Source organism: Glycine max, chromosome 19 (genome assembly GCF_000004515.6).
Source record: "Glycine max cultivar Williams 82 chromosome 19, Glycine_max_v4.0, whole genome shotgun sequence".
NCBI lineage: Eukaryota > Viridiplantae > Streptophyta > Magnoliopsida > Fabales > Fabaceae > Glycine > Glycine max.
The window spans coordinates 29,960,287-29,970,311 of record NC_038255.2 but is presented as its reverse complement, the minus strand read 5'-3'; the positions used below and the strand labels follow the sequence as shown (position 1 = coordinate 29,970,311).

The window sequence follows — 10,025 nt, the reverse complement described above, 5'->3', positions numbered from 1 at the left end:
TTGATACTACAAATAATGGGCGTCTTTCTCTTGTTGGCAATCACCAGGTGCTGAACAATGGCCATTTTGATGGTCACCACCACAAAAATCACATCTTAGAACTTGTTGAACTTGATGAGCTTGGTGCATTTTCTGTGATCTACCTTGTTGAAATTGTTGAGGAAGTTGGCCTATCTGTTTTGTTAAGGCCTCTATTTGTTGAGTCAAGAGTTTATTATGAGCTAGAATTGCATTCTGAGTATCCATCTCCATTATACCTTTCCTTTGAACTGGAGCCCTATCATGGTGACTCTGATAATCATTGGCTAGAATGGAGTCAATGATTACAATTGCTTCCTCGGGGATCTTGGACATCATAATACCTCCTGCTGAGGCATCAAGAATCATCTTTGTCTGAGGTTTCAAACCACTATAGAAAATATGTAGTTGTGCAGCATCACCAAAACCATGGTTTGGGCACCTCTGCAGTAAAGATTTGAATCTCTCCCATGTCTCATAGAAAGGTTCATCAGACCCTTGAGAAAAATTAGCAATGGCTGATTTTGCACCAATAAATCTAGACGGAGGAAAGAATCTCGCAATGAATTTTTCCTCCACTTCATCCCAAGTGTTGAGACTTTTGTTTGGATGTGATTGGAGTCAGGTCTATGCTTTACCTGTCAAGGAGAACGGGAAAGCTCTAAGGTAGACAACTTCAACATCTTCATCAGAAGCTCCCATGGTACTGCATAACTCCATGAAGGTAGAAAAATATGTTTATAAATCTTCATGATCCATTCCAGCAAAAGGATGTGAAGCAGTCAAACTAAGCAAAGTTGGCTTCAACTCTTCAACCTTGTTGGTGAAAGGAGGAATGACGATGTTGTTGTAATGCTTTAGTCCTTACTAATAAGCATAGTCAGCAAGAGTCCTCTTTGGTGATTTATTGCCACCTCCATCTCGATCATTAATATTCTCTATTACAAGTGGCTTTTCAATTGAAGGAGAATCAATAGAAAAAGATTCACCCGGTGGCTTAGTGGTTGTTTGTTTCTTTTTCTTCCTATTCTTCCTTTCAATCTTGGCAATTTTCGGATCAAATAGCGACTTGCTTGCAGGAACTTTACCTTGCATAAAGGAAATAGAAAAAACTACAATAAATTGTAAGCACCGAGGTTAGCAAAAATAAAAAATATGAGATAATTTATAAAAAATTAAAATAAATAAATAAAAACAAAAGTAAAGAAAATGGCCTATAAAACTGAAAAATTAAATCCGAAAGAACTGAGTGAGCGACTCAAGTCCCTGCAATGACACCAGAAACTTGTTAGACTATTGGCAATCATACCAATGTCGTTGTAAGTAATAAATTTTATAAATGAGATCGTCTCCACGGGGACTTGAGTTACTCAATTTCTCCAGATAAAAGTAAACAGTTCAATAGTTATGTACAATAGATTTAATTGAAATCTCATGGGCTTAACGGAATAACGGTAAATAGCGTAAACGTCGTAAATACATAAAATTATGAAAACAAATAAAATGGATTTAATTAATTCAAAAGAAGCGTAGAATTGGATTTCATCGTTCATATCTTCAATGTCCAAATAAAATCAATACATATGAATCATTTTCTAATGCATATGTTAAATGACCTCGAATTGATCCCTCACATTTGAGAATCCTAAGAATGTTTATCAAATATTGATTTCTCGCATATGAAATAAATATTCTAGCATTACAATCATAATCTTGTGCTATTTGTAATCAAAACGTTATGATATATTCCTAGCAATGTAATGCAAATAGTGATTTCATTTAGTTCAAATTCTAAGAGTACTTTCTAGTAAAAATTAAAATCCAATTTCATGAAACTAGTGATCAAATAGAATCAAGCATTACGAACAGAATGAAATCACTAATAATGAGCAGAAAAGATTCATATATATAAAATATCAAAATAGATACATTAGGGTAAGAAGATTACATCCAATCCTGCGGAAAAACTAGCCACTCATGGTATGGAGCACAAGATCAACAAATGAAATGATGAAGGATGCAATCCACGGTCACTTCGACGTCGATCACTGCAGCTCCAACTTCTCTGTTTCTTTTTTCACTCTCTTCCTCACGTTGTTCTTCCTCTGTTTTTGCTTCCTTCTTCAGCTGTTGCATGGTTTTTATCCTTTTGATCCAAGACGTGCCAGAGCAACTCGCCTAGGCGAGTGATACTCGCCCAAGCGAGTTGATTTCTTCATGATGAAGGAATGTCACTAGCTTAGGCGAGTTGAAAGCACCCAGACGAGTGACACTCTGAATTTCTTCAAAATGACCCTTGGTGCTCTTCATCTTGGCTTGGTTTCTAGTTTCAACAAATAAACATCATAACATATGAAATGCAGTGATGAATCTTCCATATTTAAACAAAAACATTTATAAATGTACAATATATAAAACAACTAGAATTAAGGGAAGTTTATAAGAAAACAATTAAAATCAAAAGATAAGTGCTAACATTCTAATCCCAAAAATAACTAAATTATGCCACTTATCATTAGGCTCATTTAAGTTTGTGATACTACCCTAAAGAAAATTCTAGAGAAGTGTGACATAAGTGGAAGTAATATTTAATAAGTAATTGGAAGAAGTGTGTAGAACTCTCCCTTGAAGTGTGTGGAATTTTTTCTTAATGTATCTAGAACTCTCCCTAGAATCCTATAAAAAGGGGAGAGGTTGTCATTTGTAAACGAAGCCAAAAAGACAAAAGCATTTCTCAAGTAATAAAAACTAGCCTTGTTTCAAATATTATCTCCTCCATTTCTCTCAAATACTTCCTATAACCTTCACCTTTCCAACAAAGTGGTATCATAGCTTTGGTTCTAATAAGAAATCCCTCTATAGTCATGGCAAGCAATGGAGTGACATCCTTCCAAGTTCCACTTCTAAAGGGGAGCACTTATGACAATTGGAGCATCAAAATGAAGGCCCTTCTTGGAGCACATGATGTTTGCAAAATGATTGAAAAAGGCTATAAGGAGTCACAAGATGAGACTTCACTATCCCAAGCACAAAAGGAGACTTTTAAGGATTCAAGAAAGAGAGACAAGAAAGCTCTCTTCCTTATCTATCAAGCATTAAATGATTATGTGTTCGAGAAGATTTCTGATGCAACATCCGCTAAAGAGGCATGGGATAAGCTTCAAACTTCTCATAAAAAAGAAGACAAAGTAAAGAAGGTGTGTCTCCAAGCTCTAAGAGGTGAGTTCAAATCCTTACATATGAAAGAATCCAAGTCCATTTTCGATTATTTTTTAAGAATTCTCATTTTTTCAAATCAACTAAAAAGAAATGATGAGAAATTATAAGATGTAAGAATTATGGAGAAGATACTACGCTCGTTAGATTTCAAATTTGAGCACATTGTTGTGACAATTGAGGAAACCAAAGATTTAGAAACTATGATGATATAACAACTTCATGGATCACTACATGCATAACAAGGAGCAAGAGATCACCAAGAAACTTTTCAAGATGTAACTGAAGGAGAAGGAAGAAAGCCAAGGAAATGAGAGAAGTCAACGAGGCTGAGGTAGAGCTCGAGGTCATGGCCGAGGATAGGTTGGATGTGGCAACAAAAAACAAGGTTCAAATTTCATCAACAACAGTTACGAGAAAGGATAAAGCTCAACAAGAGAATGTGGAAGAGGCTATACAAGCACAAGGTACGATAAATCTCAAACCCGATGCTATAACTGTCAGAAGATTGGCCAAGAATAAAGTTGAGGAGGAGACTAACTATGTGGAGCAAGAAGATGAGAAGTTTGAAATAGTGATCCTAGCACATGGAGGTAATGAAGGTAGCCAAGAAAATACATGGTATGTTAACATTGGTGCAATCAACCATATGTAAGAAAAAAGATGCATGTTCGTGGATCTTGCTTAATGAATCAGTAAGTGGCAATGTCTCATTTGGTGATAATTCCAAGATTCTTGTAAAAGACAAAGGTAAGATCTTAATTTTTTTGAAGGATGGAAGATATGAATCATATCAAATGTATACTACGTCCCAAATATGAATAACAATACTTTGAGTTTGGGACAATTACTCGAAAAAGGCTATGATATTCACATGAAAGATTCTAGTCTTTCCATCAGAGATGGGAGAAACAATCTAATCACCAACGTACCAATGCCAAGAAATAGGATGTTCTTGTTGAATATCCAAAATGATGTTGCAAAATGTCTTAACGCTTGCCACATTGATGCATCCTGGTTGTGGCATCTTCAATTTGGGCACTTAAATTTTGGAGGCTTAAGTTTACTATCAAAAGATAAGATGGTGACGTGACTACCCTCTATTAACGACCTTAATCAACTTTGTAAAGGATGTTTACTTGGCAAGCAATTCAGAACGAGTTTTCCAAAGGAGTCAAACTCAAGTGCTAAGAAGCCACTTGAGCTAATACATGTTGACGTCTGTGGGCTAATCAAGCCAAGCTCACTAGGTAAAAATAATTATTTCCTTCTTTTCATAGATGATTTTTCAAGAAAAATATGGGTCTATTTCTTAAAGCAAAAATCAGAAGTCTTTTCCACTTGATATGGCTCGAAGCATGCTCAAAAGCAAAAAAACTATCAAAATAATTTTGGGTAGAAGTTGTGGCGTGTGCAGTTTATCTATCCAATCAATCTCCAACAATAAGTGTATGGGAAAGACAGCACAAAAAGCATGGAGTGGAAGAAAGCCCGGTATCTCACTTGAGGGTCTTTGGGAGTATAGCTCATGTTCATGTCTCTGACAAGAGAAGAGAAAAACTTGATGACAAGAGTGAGAGATTCATCTTCATCAATTATGATTCATGGTTAAAAGGGTACAAGTTGTACAACCTAAACAACAAGAAGATGGTAGTCATTCAAGATGTGGTGTTCGATGAAGAAGGACAATGAAACTTTGAGACTCATGAAAAAGAATACAACTTCTTTCCTCCACTTGAAGAAGAGAAGACACCTCAACATGTTCTGCAAGAGCTCACCCCGTCAACATCAACCACTCACAAAGACACTTTTCCATCTCCCGAGAATGAAAGGGTTGTGTCACACACAAGAACCCTCTAAGATCCTTATGATCGAACTGAGAGATTGGATAATATCACACTATTTTGTGTCTTTGCAGATTGTGAACCACTGGAATTTGAAGATGTTGTGCAGGATAAAGATGGAGAAATGTGATGGATGAAGAAATTAGATCCATCAAGAAGAATGACACATGGAAACTCGTCTCTCTTCCAAAAGGGCACAAGGCTATTAGTCTCAGACGGGTGTAGAAAACAAAGAACAATGTCAATAAAGAAACTCAAAGATACAAGGCAAGGCTGTTGGATCAAGTGGCCTCGGAATAATTAAGAAGGGGGGGTTGAATTAATTATGAACGTGTCTTGACTAATTAAAAATCTATCCTTCTTAATGTTACTTGATTCAATTAGGCTTTTACTACTAAGTTAAGAAAGTAAAGAACAAAAATAGAAACTTAACCAAAATTAAAAGTGATAATTAAAAGTACACAGCGGAAATTAAAGAGTGTAGGGAAGAAGAAGACAAACACAAGATTTATACTAATTTGGCCATAAACCGTGCCTACATCCAGTCCCCAAGCAACCTGCGGTTCTTGAGATTTCTTTCAACCTTGTAAAAACCTTTACAAGCCAAAGATCCACAAGGGATGTACCCTCCCTTGTTCTCTTTGAACAAACCAAGTGGATGTACCCTCCACTTGAACTAATCCACAAGAGATGTACCCTCTCTTGTTCTCAGTATAACAATCCCCAAGTAGATGTACCCTCTACTTGTACCACAAAGGATGTATCCTCCAATGTGTTAGAACAAAGAATTCTCAAGCAGTTAGTCCTTTGAATCTTTGTAAGGGGAAACAAAAGATATCTCAAGCGGTTAGTCCTTTGAAATCTTTTGCTTAAGGGGAAGGGAAGAATCAAAAGAATTCTCATGCGGTTAGTCCTTTGAATCTTTTGTAAGGGAAAAGAGAGACAAAAAAGAATTCAGGCGATTAGCCCTTCGTTCTTTTGGCAAAGGGATAAGAGAATGAAAAAGATGAATAACACAAGTTTTTGAACAAAGAACTTTTCTTGGAAGAGAAAGTGTTGATAAAATTTTTTTAGAAAGATGAAGAGAAATGAATCAGAAAATTCTGTAGAAAGATATTGAAAGATTGATTGAAAGATGTTTGAGAGATGATGTTAAAAAAAGATTGAAAGATAGATGATTCAAAGATGATTGATAATTATTGAAACTCATGCCATGGTCACATATTTATAATCTCTTGATGACTCAAGTCAAAGCTCGTGACTCTTGGAAATTTCTTTAAAACTAGTAACTTAAAAAAGTTGTGACTTTTGAAAAAATCTTCAGAAACAAGTCACTTGAAGAATTGTGACTTTTGGAAATGTATTTTTCGAAATCAGTCACTGGTGTGTAATCGATTACACATCAACAGATGTGACTCTTCATTTTGAATTTTGAAAATTAAAACATTTAGAAGCTCAGGTAATCGATTACAAGTATTGTGTAATCGATTACACAAGTTTAAAATACTTTAAAACTGTTTAAACATAAGTTGTAACTCTTGAAATTTGAAATCTTAACGTTTTAAAACACTGGTAATTGATTACTACCTTCTGGTAATCAATTACCAGAGAGTAAAACTCTTTGGTAATGATTTTGTGAAAACTTCTTATGCTACTCAATGTTTTGAAAAACTTTTTTAGTACTTATCTAGATTGAGTCTTCTCTTGATTCTTGATTCTTGAATCTTGAGTCTTGAATCTTGATCTTTGTTATTCATGAATATTGATTTCTGAAACTTGATTCTTGAATCTTTTGAATTTGCTTAACTCTTGATTCTTTGGCATCATCAAAATAACCTTGGAAGACATTGCTTCCACAATCTCCCCCTTTTTGATGATGACAATCCTGAAATCAAGAGAATGCATACAATTTTTGTTCTACCGTTCACTCATCCCTTTCTTTTTTAATTTATGCTTAATTTTAAAGTTTTTGAAAATATAACATCTTGATTTCTTAAAATACTCATTTTTCTCTCCCCCTTTGGCAACATCAAAAAGGCCAAAGTGCGTAAAACATACATAATTTAAAAACATACACAAAGCATATTTTGTAAAATAATCATAAAAGATTCTAAACCATTCATGAAGCAATTTATAAACCAAATTATAATGCAAACCACATAGTCATATATCACAATCCATAAATATTCAGTCATACTAAGCAAATATTAAAAATACTAAGTGTTCAAATGTCATAAGCATATAGCCAAATACAAGGATTTAGAAACAAAATATAATAATAATAATAATAATAAAGTCTAAATTGATGGTGGTGGAGGTAAATCAAGGCAGTCGCCAATAATGGTGACATCTTCTTCAACCTTGGTGATCCTTGAGTCCATTGCATCAAATTGCATGTCCACTTGTTGTTCCAAAGCATCAAACCTTTCTCACCAACATAGGTTTGGAGTCCATCAAACCTGTCCAAAATACTTTGAAGGAGAGAAGAGTCCCCTTCAACTGGTAATTGTCCTTCATCATCATTTGGTTGACCACCCTTTTTTACCCAAGAGCCATCACACTCTTTGCGGTAATCAAAGGACGTAACCACAACAGCACCGATCAAGAGAGATGTTAAAATGTTGAAGGAAAAGAGTGACTAAATGTGGATATGGTAAAGGAGCATTTAATCGCAATGCCTTATGCATGCGATATCGGACTAGGTGTGCCCAATCAATTTGTCGGCCGGTATGAAAGGCCCACATGACTATAAGATCTTTTTCAGAAACATGTGCAAGGTTTGAAGATCTTGGGAGTAAAATACGAACAATAAGATAGTGAAGGATGCAGCTTTCAAGAGCCAATGAACCGACAATAAGCCTTCCGGTCATATCCGCTTGGTTGGTACAGACCAGCCGGCGGGCATCATGCACAGAAAAATCAAACTTCCAATCATCATCCAGTGCACCTTCAAATGGTGCACCGTCACTAGGCAATTGGGTCAAATCATAGAAGAGAGATTGGTCAATGACCATCTTTGTCCCATAAACTTCTAAAATCAAGGTACTTTCTTGAATTTCAAGATTAGAATAAAAAACTTTTACCAATTCAGAATACACAGGCAATTTTAGAGACATAAAGGGAATGAGATTTGAGTTTTGAAATGCTTGAATGCATTCAAAACTCTTATCAGAAAAGAAATCCATATCTATGAACTTAGGGTCTATGATAGAACGAGAGGAGAAAAGATTTGTGTACCGTATACGTTGTTCTTCTGATGAGAACAATGAGGAGGAGGAAATGGAGGAAGGAATTGGAGTATCTTGAACCTTGGAATGTTGTTAGCTTATACACGAAGAACCTTTGTGCTTCTTTGATGGTTCCACCATTTGAGAGACTTTTTCTAAATTTCAATTGGTTGAAATGAAAGATAATGAAAAAAAGATGAATTTTGGGCTTTGTGGGGAGTGATTTGGATAAGAAATGAGTGAGTTATGGCAAAATGAAGAATTGGGAACGAAGGTTTCGCGAGAGCAATGGAGGTTTCTGATTTCTGATTTCGAAATTTGAATTTATAGGAGTAGGGACGCATTGTAATCGATTACAACATTTGGTAATCGACTACATTCTTCTTGACTTGCTGTAATCGATTACAGTATTGTAGTAATCGATTACCTGAGTGCTTTTTAGGAAAACTATGTGATGAATGAATTCTTAGAGTGAAGGGATTTGAAAAGGAGTCAAAATATTTTATATCTAAAAAACTCTTATATGAAAATAAATATATATAACATAATAGATTTAAAAAAAACTTTTATGAATGATTTTTAAGCAAGTAAATCACATATCATACAAAAATCATGCGAGAATTATATGTACTATCAATTATTTGTTTTAATATTAAACTTCATGCTTCAAGAAAGAAAATAACTCAATCAAACATATAAGCACATAGCAATCCACCAAGACAACAAAAATTTTTAGTCATCATATAAGCAAGTTAATTGAAAAACAAAATTTCAATAAACTAAATTTAAAAGAGAATGATTTTGATGTTGTTTTTTGCTTAATCTTCTTGAGAGATGTTCTCATTGCTTTCATAGTCTTTGGATAGAAGGTTGATCTCCTTCTCCGAACCATCGGATGAGTCATTGTCATCTCAAGCAATATACGCCTTCTTGGATCTTCTTTCTTTATAGCTTTTCTTCTCATTCTTCTCGGGCCATGACTCATTTGAGGGACAATTTGCTTTTATGTGATTGGGTTGATTACACTTGTAGCATTTAAGTGTAGGAGAAACTTCTTGGGATCTCTTCCCATTGTTGAAGTTATGGCTTCTCTCCATTCTTCTATTTTTGACAAATTTATGAAACTTTTTCACAAAGAGTGAGAAGTCCTCTTCATCATCAGATTCTTCTTCTTCTTCTTGCATTGAGGAGTAGGTTTTGATTGCTATGCTTCTTTTCCTTTTGTCGGTCTCTTCATTTTGGTTGAGACGTTGAAGTTCTATTTCATGTTCCTGCAATTTGCCAAACAAAGTGGCAAGAGGCATATAGGAAAGATCTTTACTTTTAGAAATAGCAGTTACCTTGGGCTGTCATTCCATACTTAAACATCTTAAAACTTTATTAATTAAATCTTCATTAGGGAAGATTTTTCCTAAGGAGGCAAGATGGTTGACGACGTGGGTGAATCTTTTCTGCATACTTTGGATGTTCTCATTAGGGTTCATCCTAAATAATTCATATTCATGTGTAAGGGTATTGACTCTAGATCTTTTCACATCAGTGGTGCCTTCATGTGTAAGTTGGAGAGTATCCCACATCTCCTTTGCATTTAAACAAATTGACACTCTAAAATATTCATCAATTTCTAGGGCAGAAGTGATAATGTTTTTGGCTTTAAGATTATATTGGATTCTTCTTCTATCCTCTTCAGCCCTTTTATCTCTAGGTTTTTGTGTTGTGG

General features: G+C 35.0%; 1 non-coding gene across 1 annotated transcript; it reads left to right on the top strand.

Moving 5' to 3' along the window:
- The first annotated feature begins 442 nt into the window (after window positions 1–442).
- LOC113000536 (small nucleolar RNA R71) lies at window positions 443–544 on the top strand. Its single transcript, XR_003265869.1, has one exon. It is a non-coding gene; the product is annotated as a small nucleolar RNA R71 (small nucleolar RNA).
- Window positions 545–10,025: the final 9,481 nt, after the last annotated feature.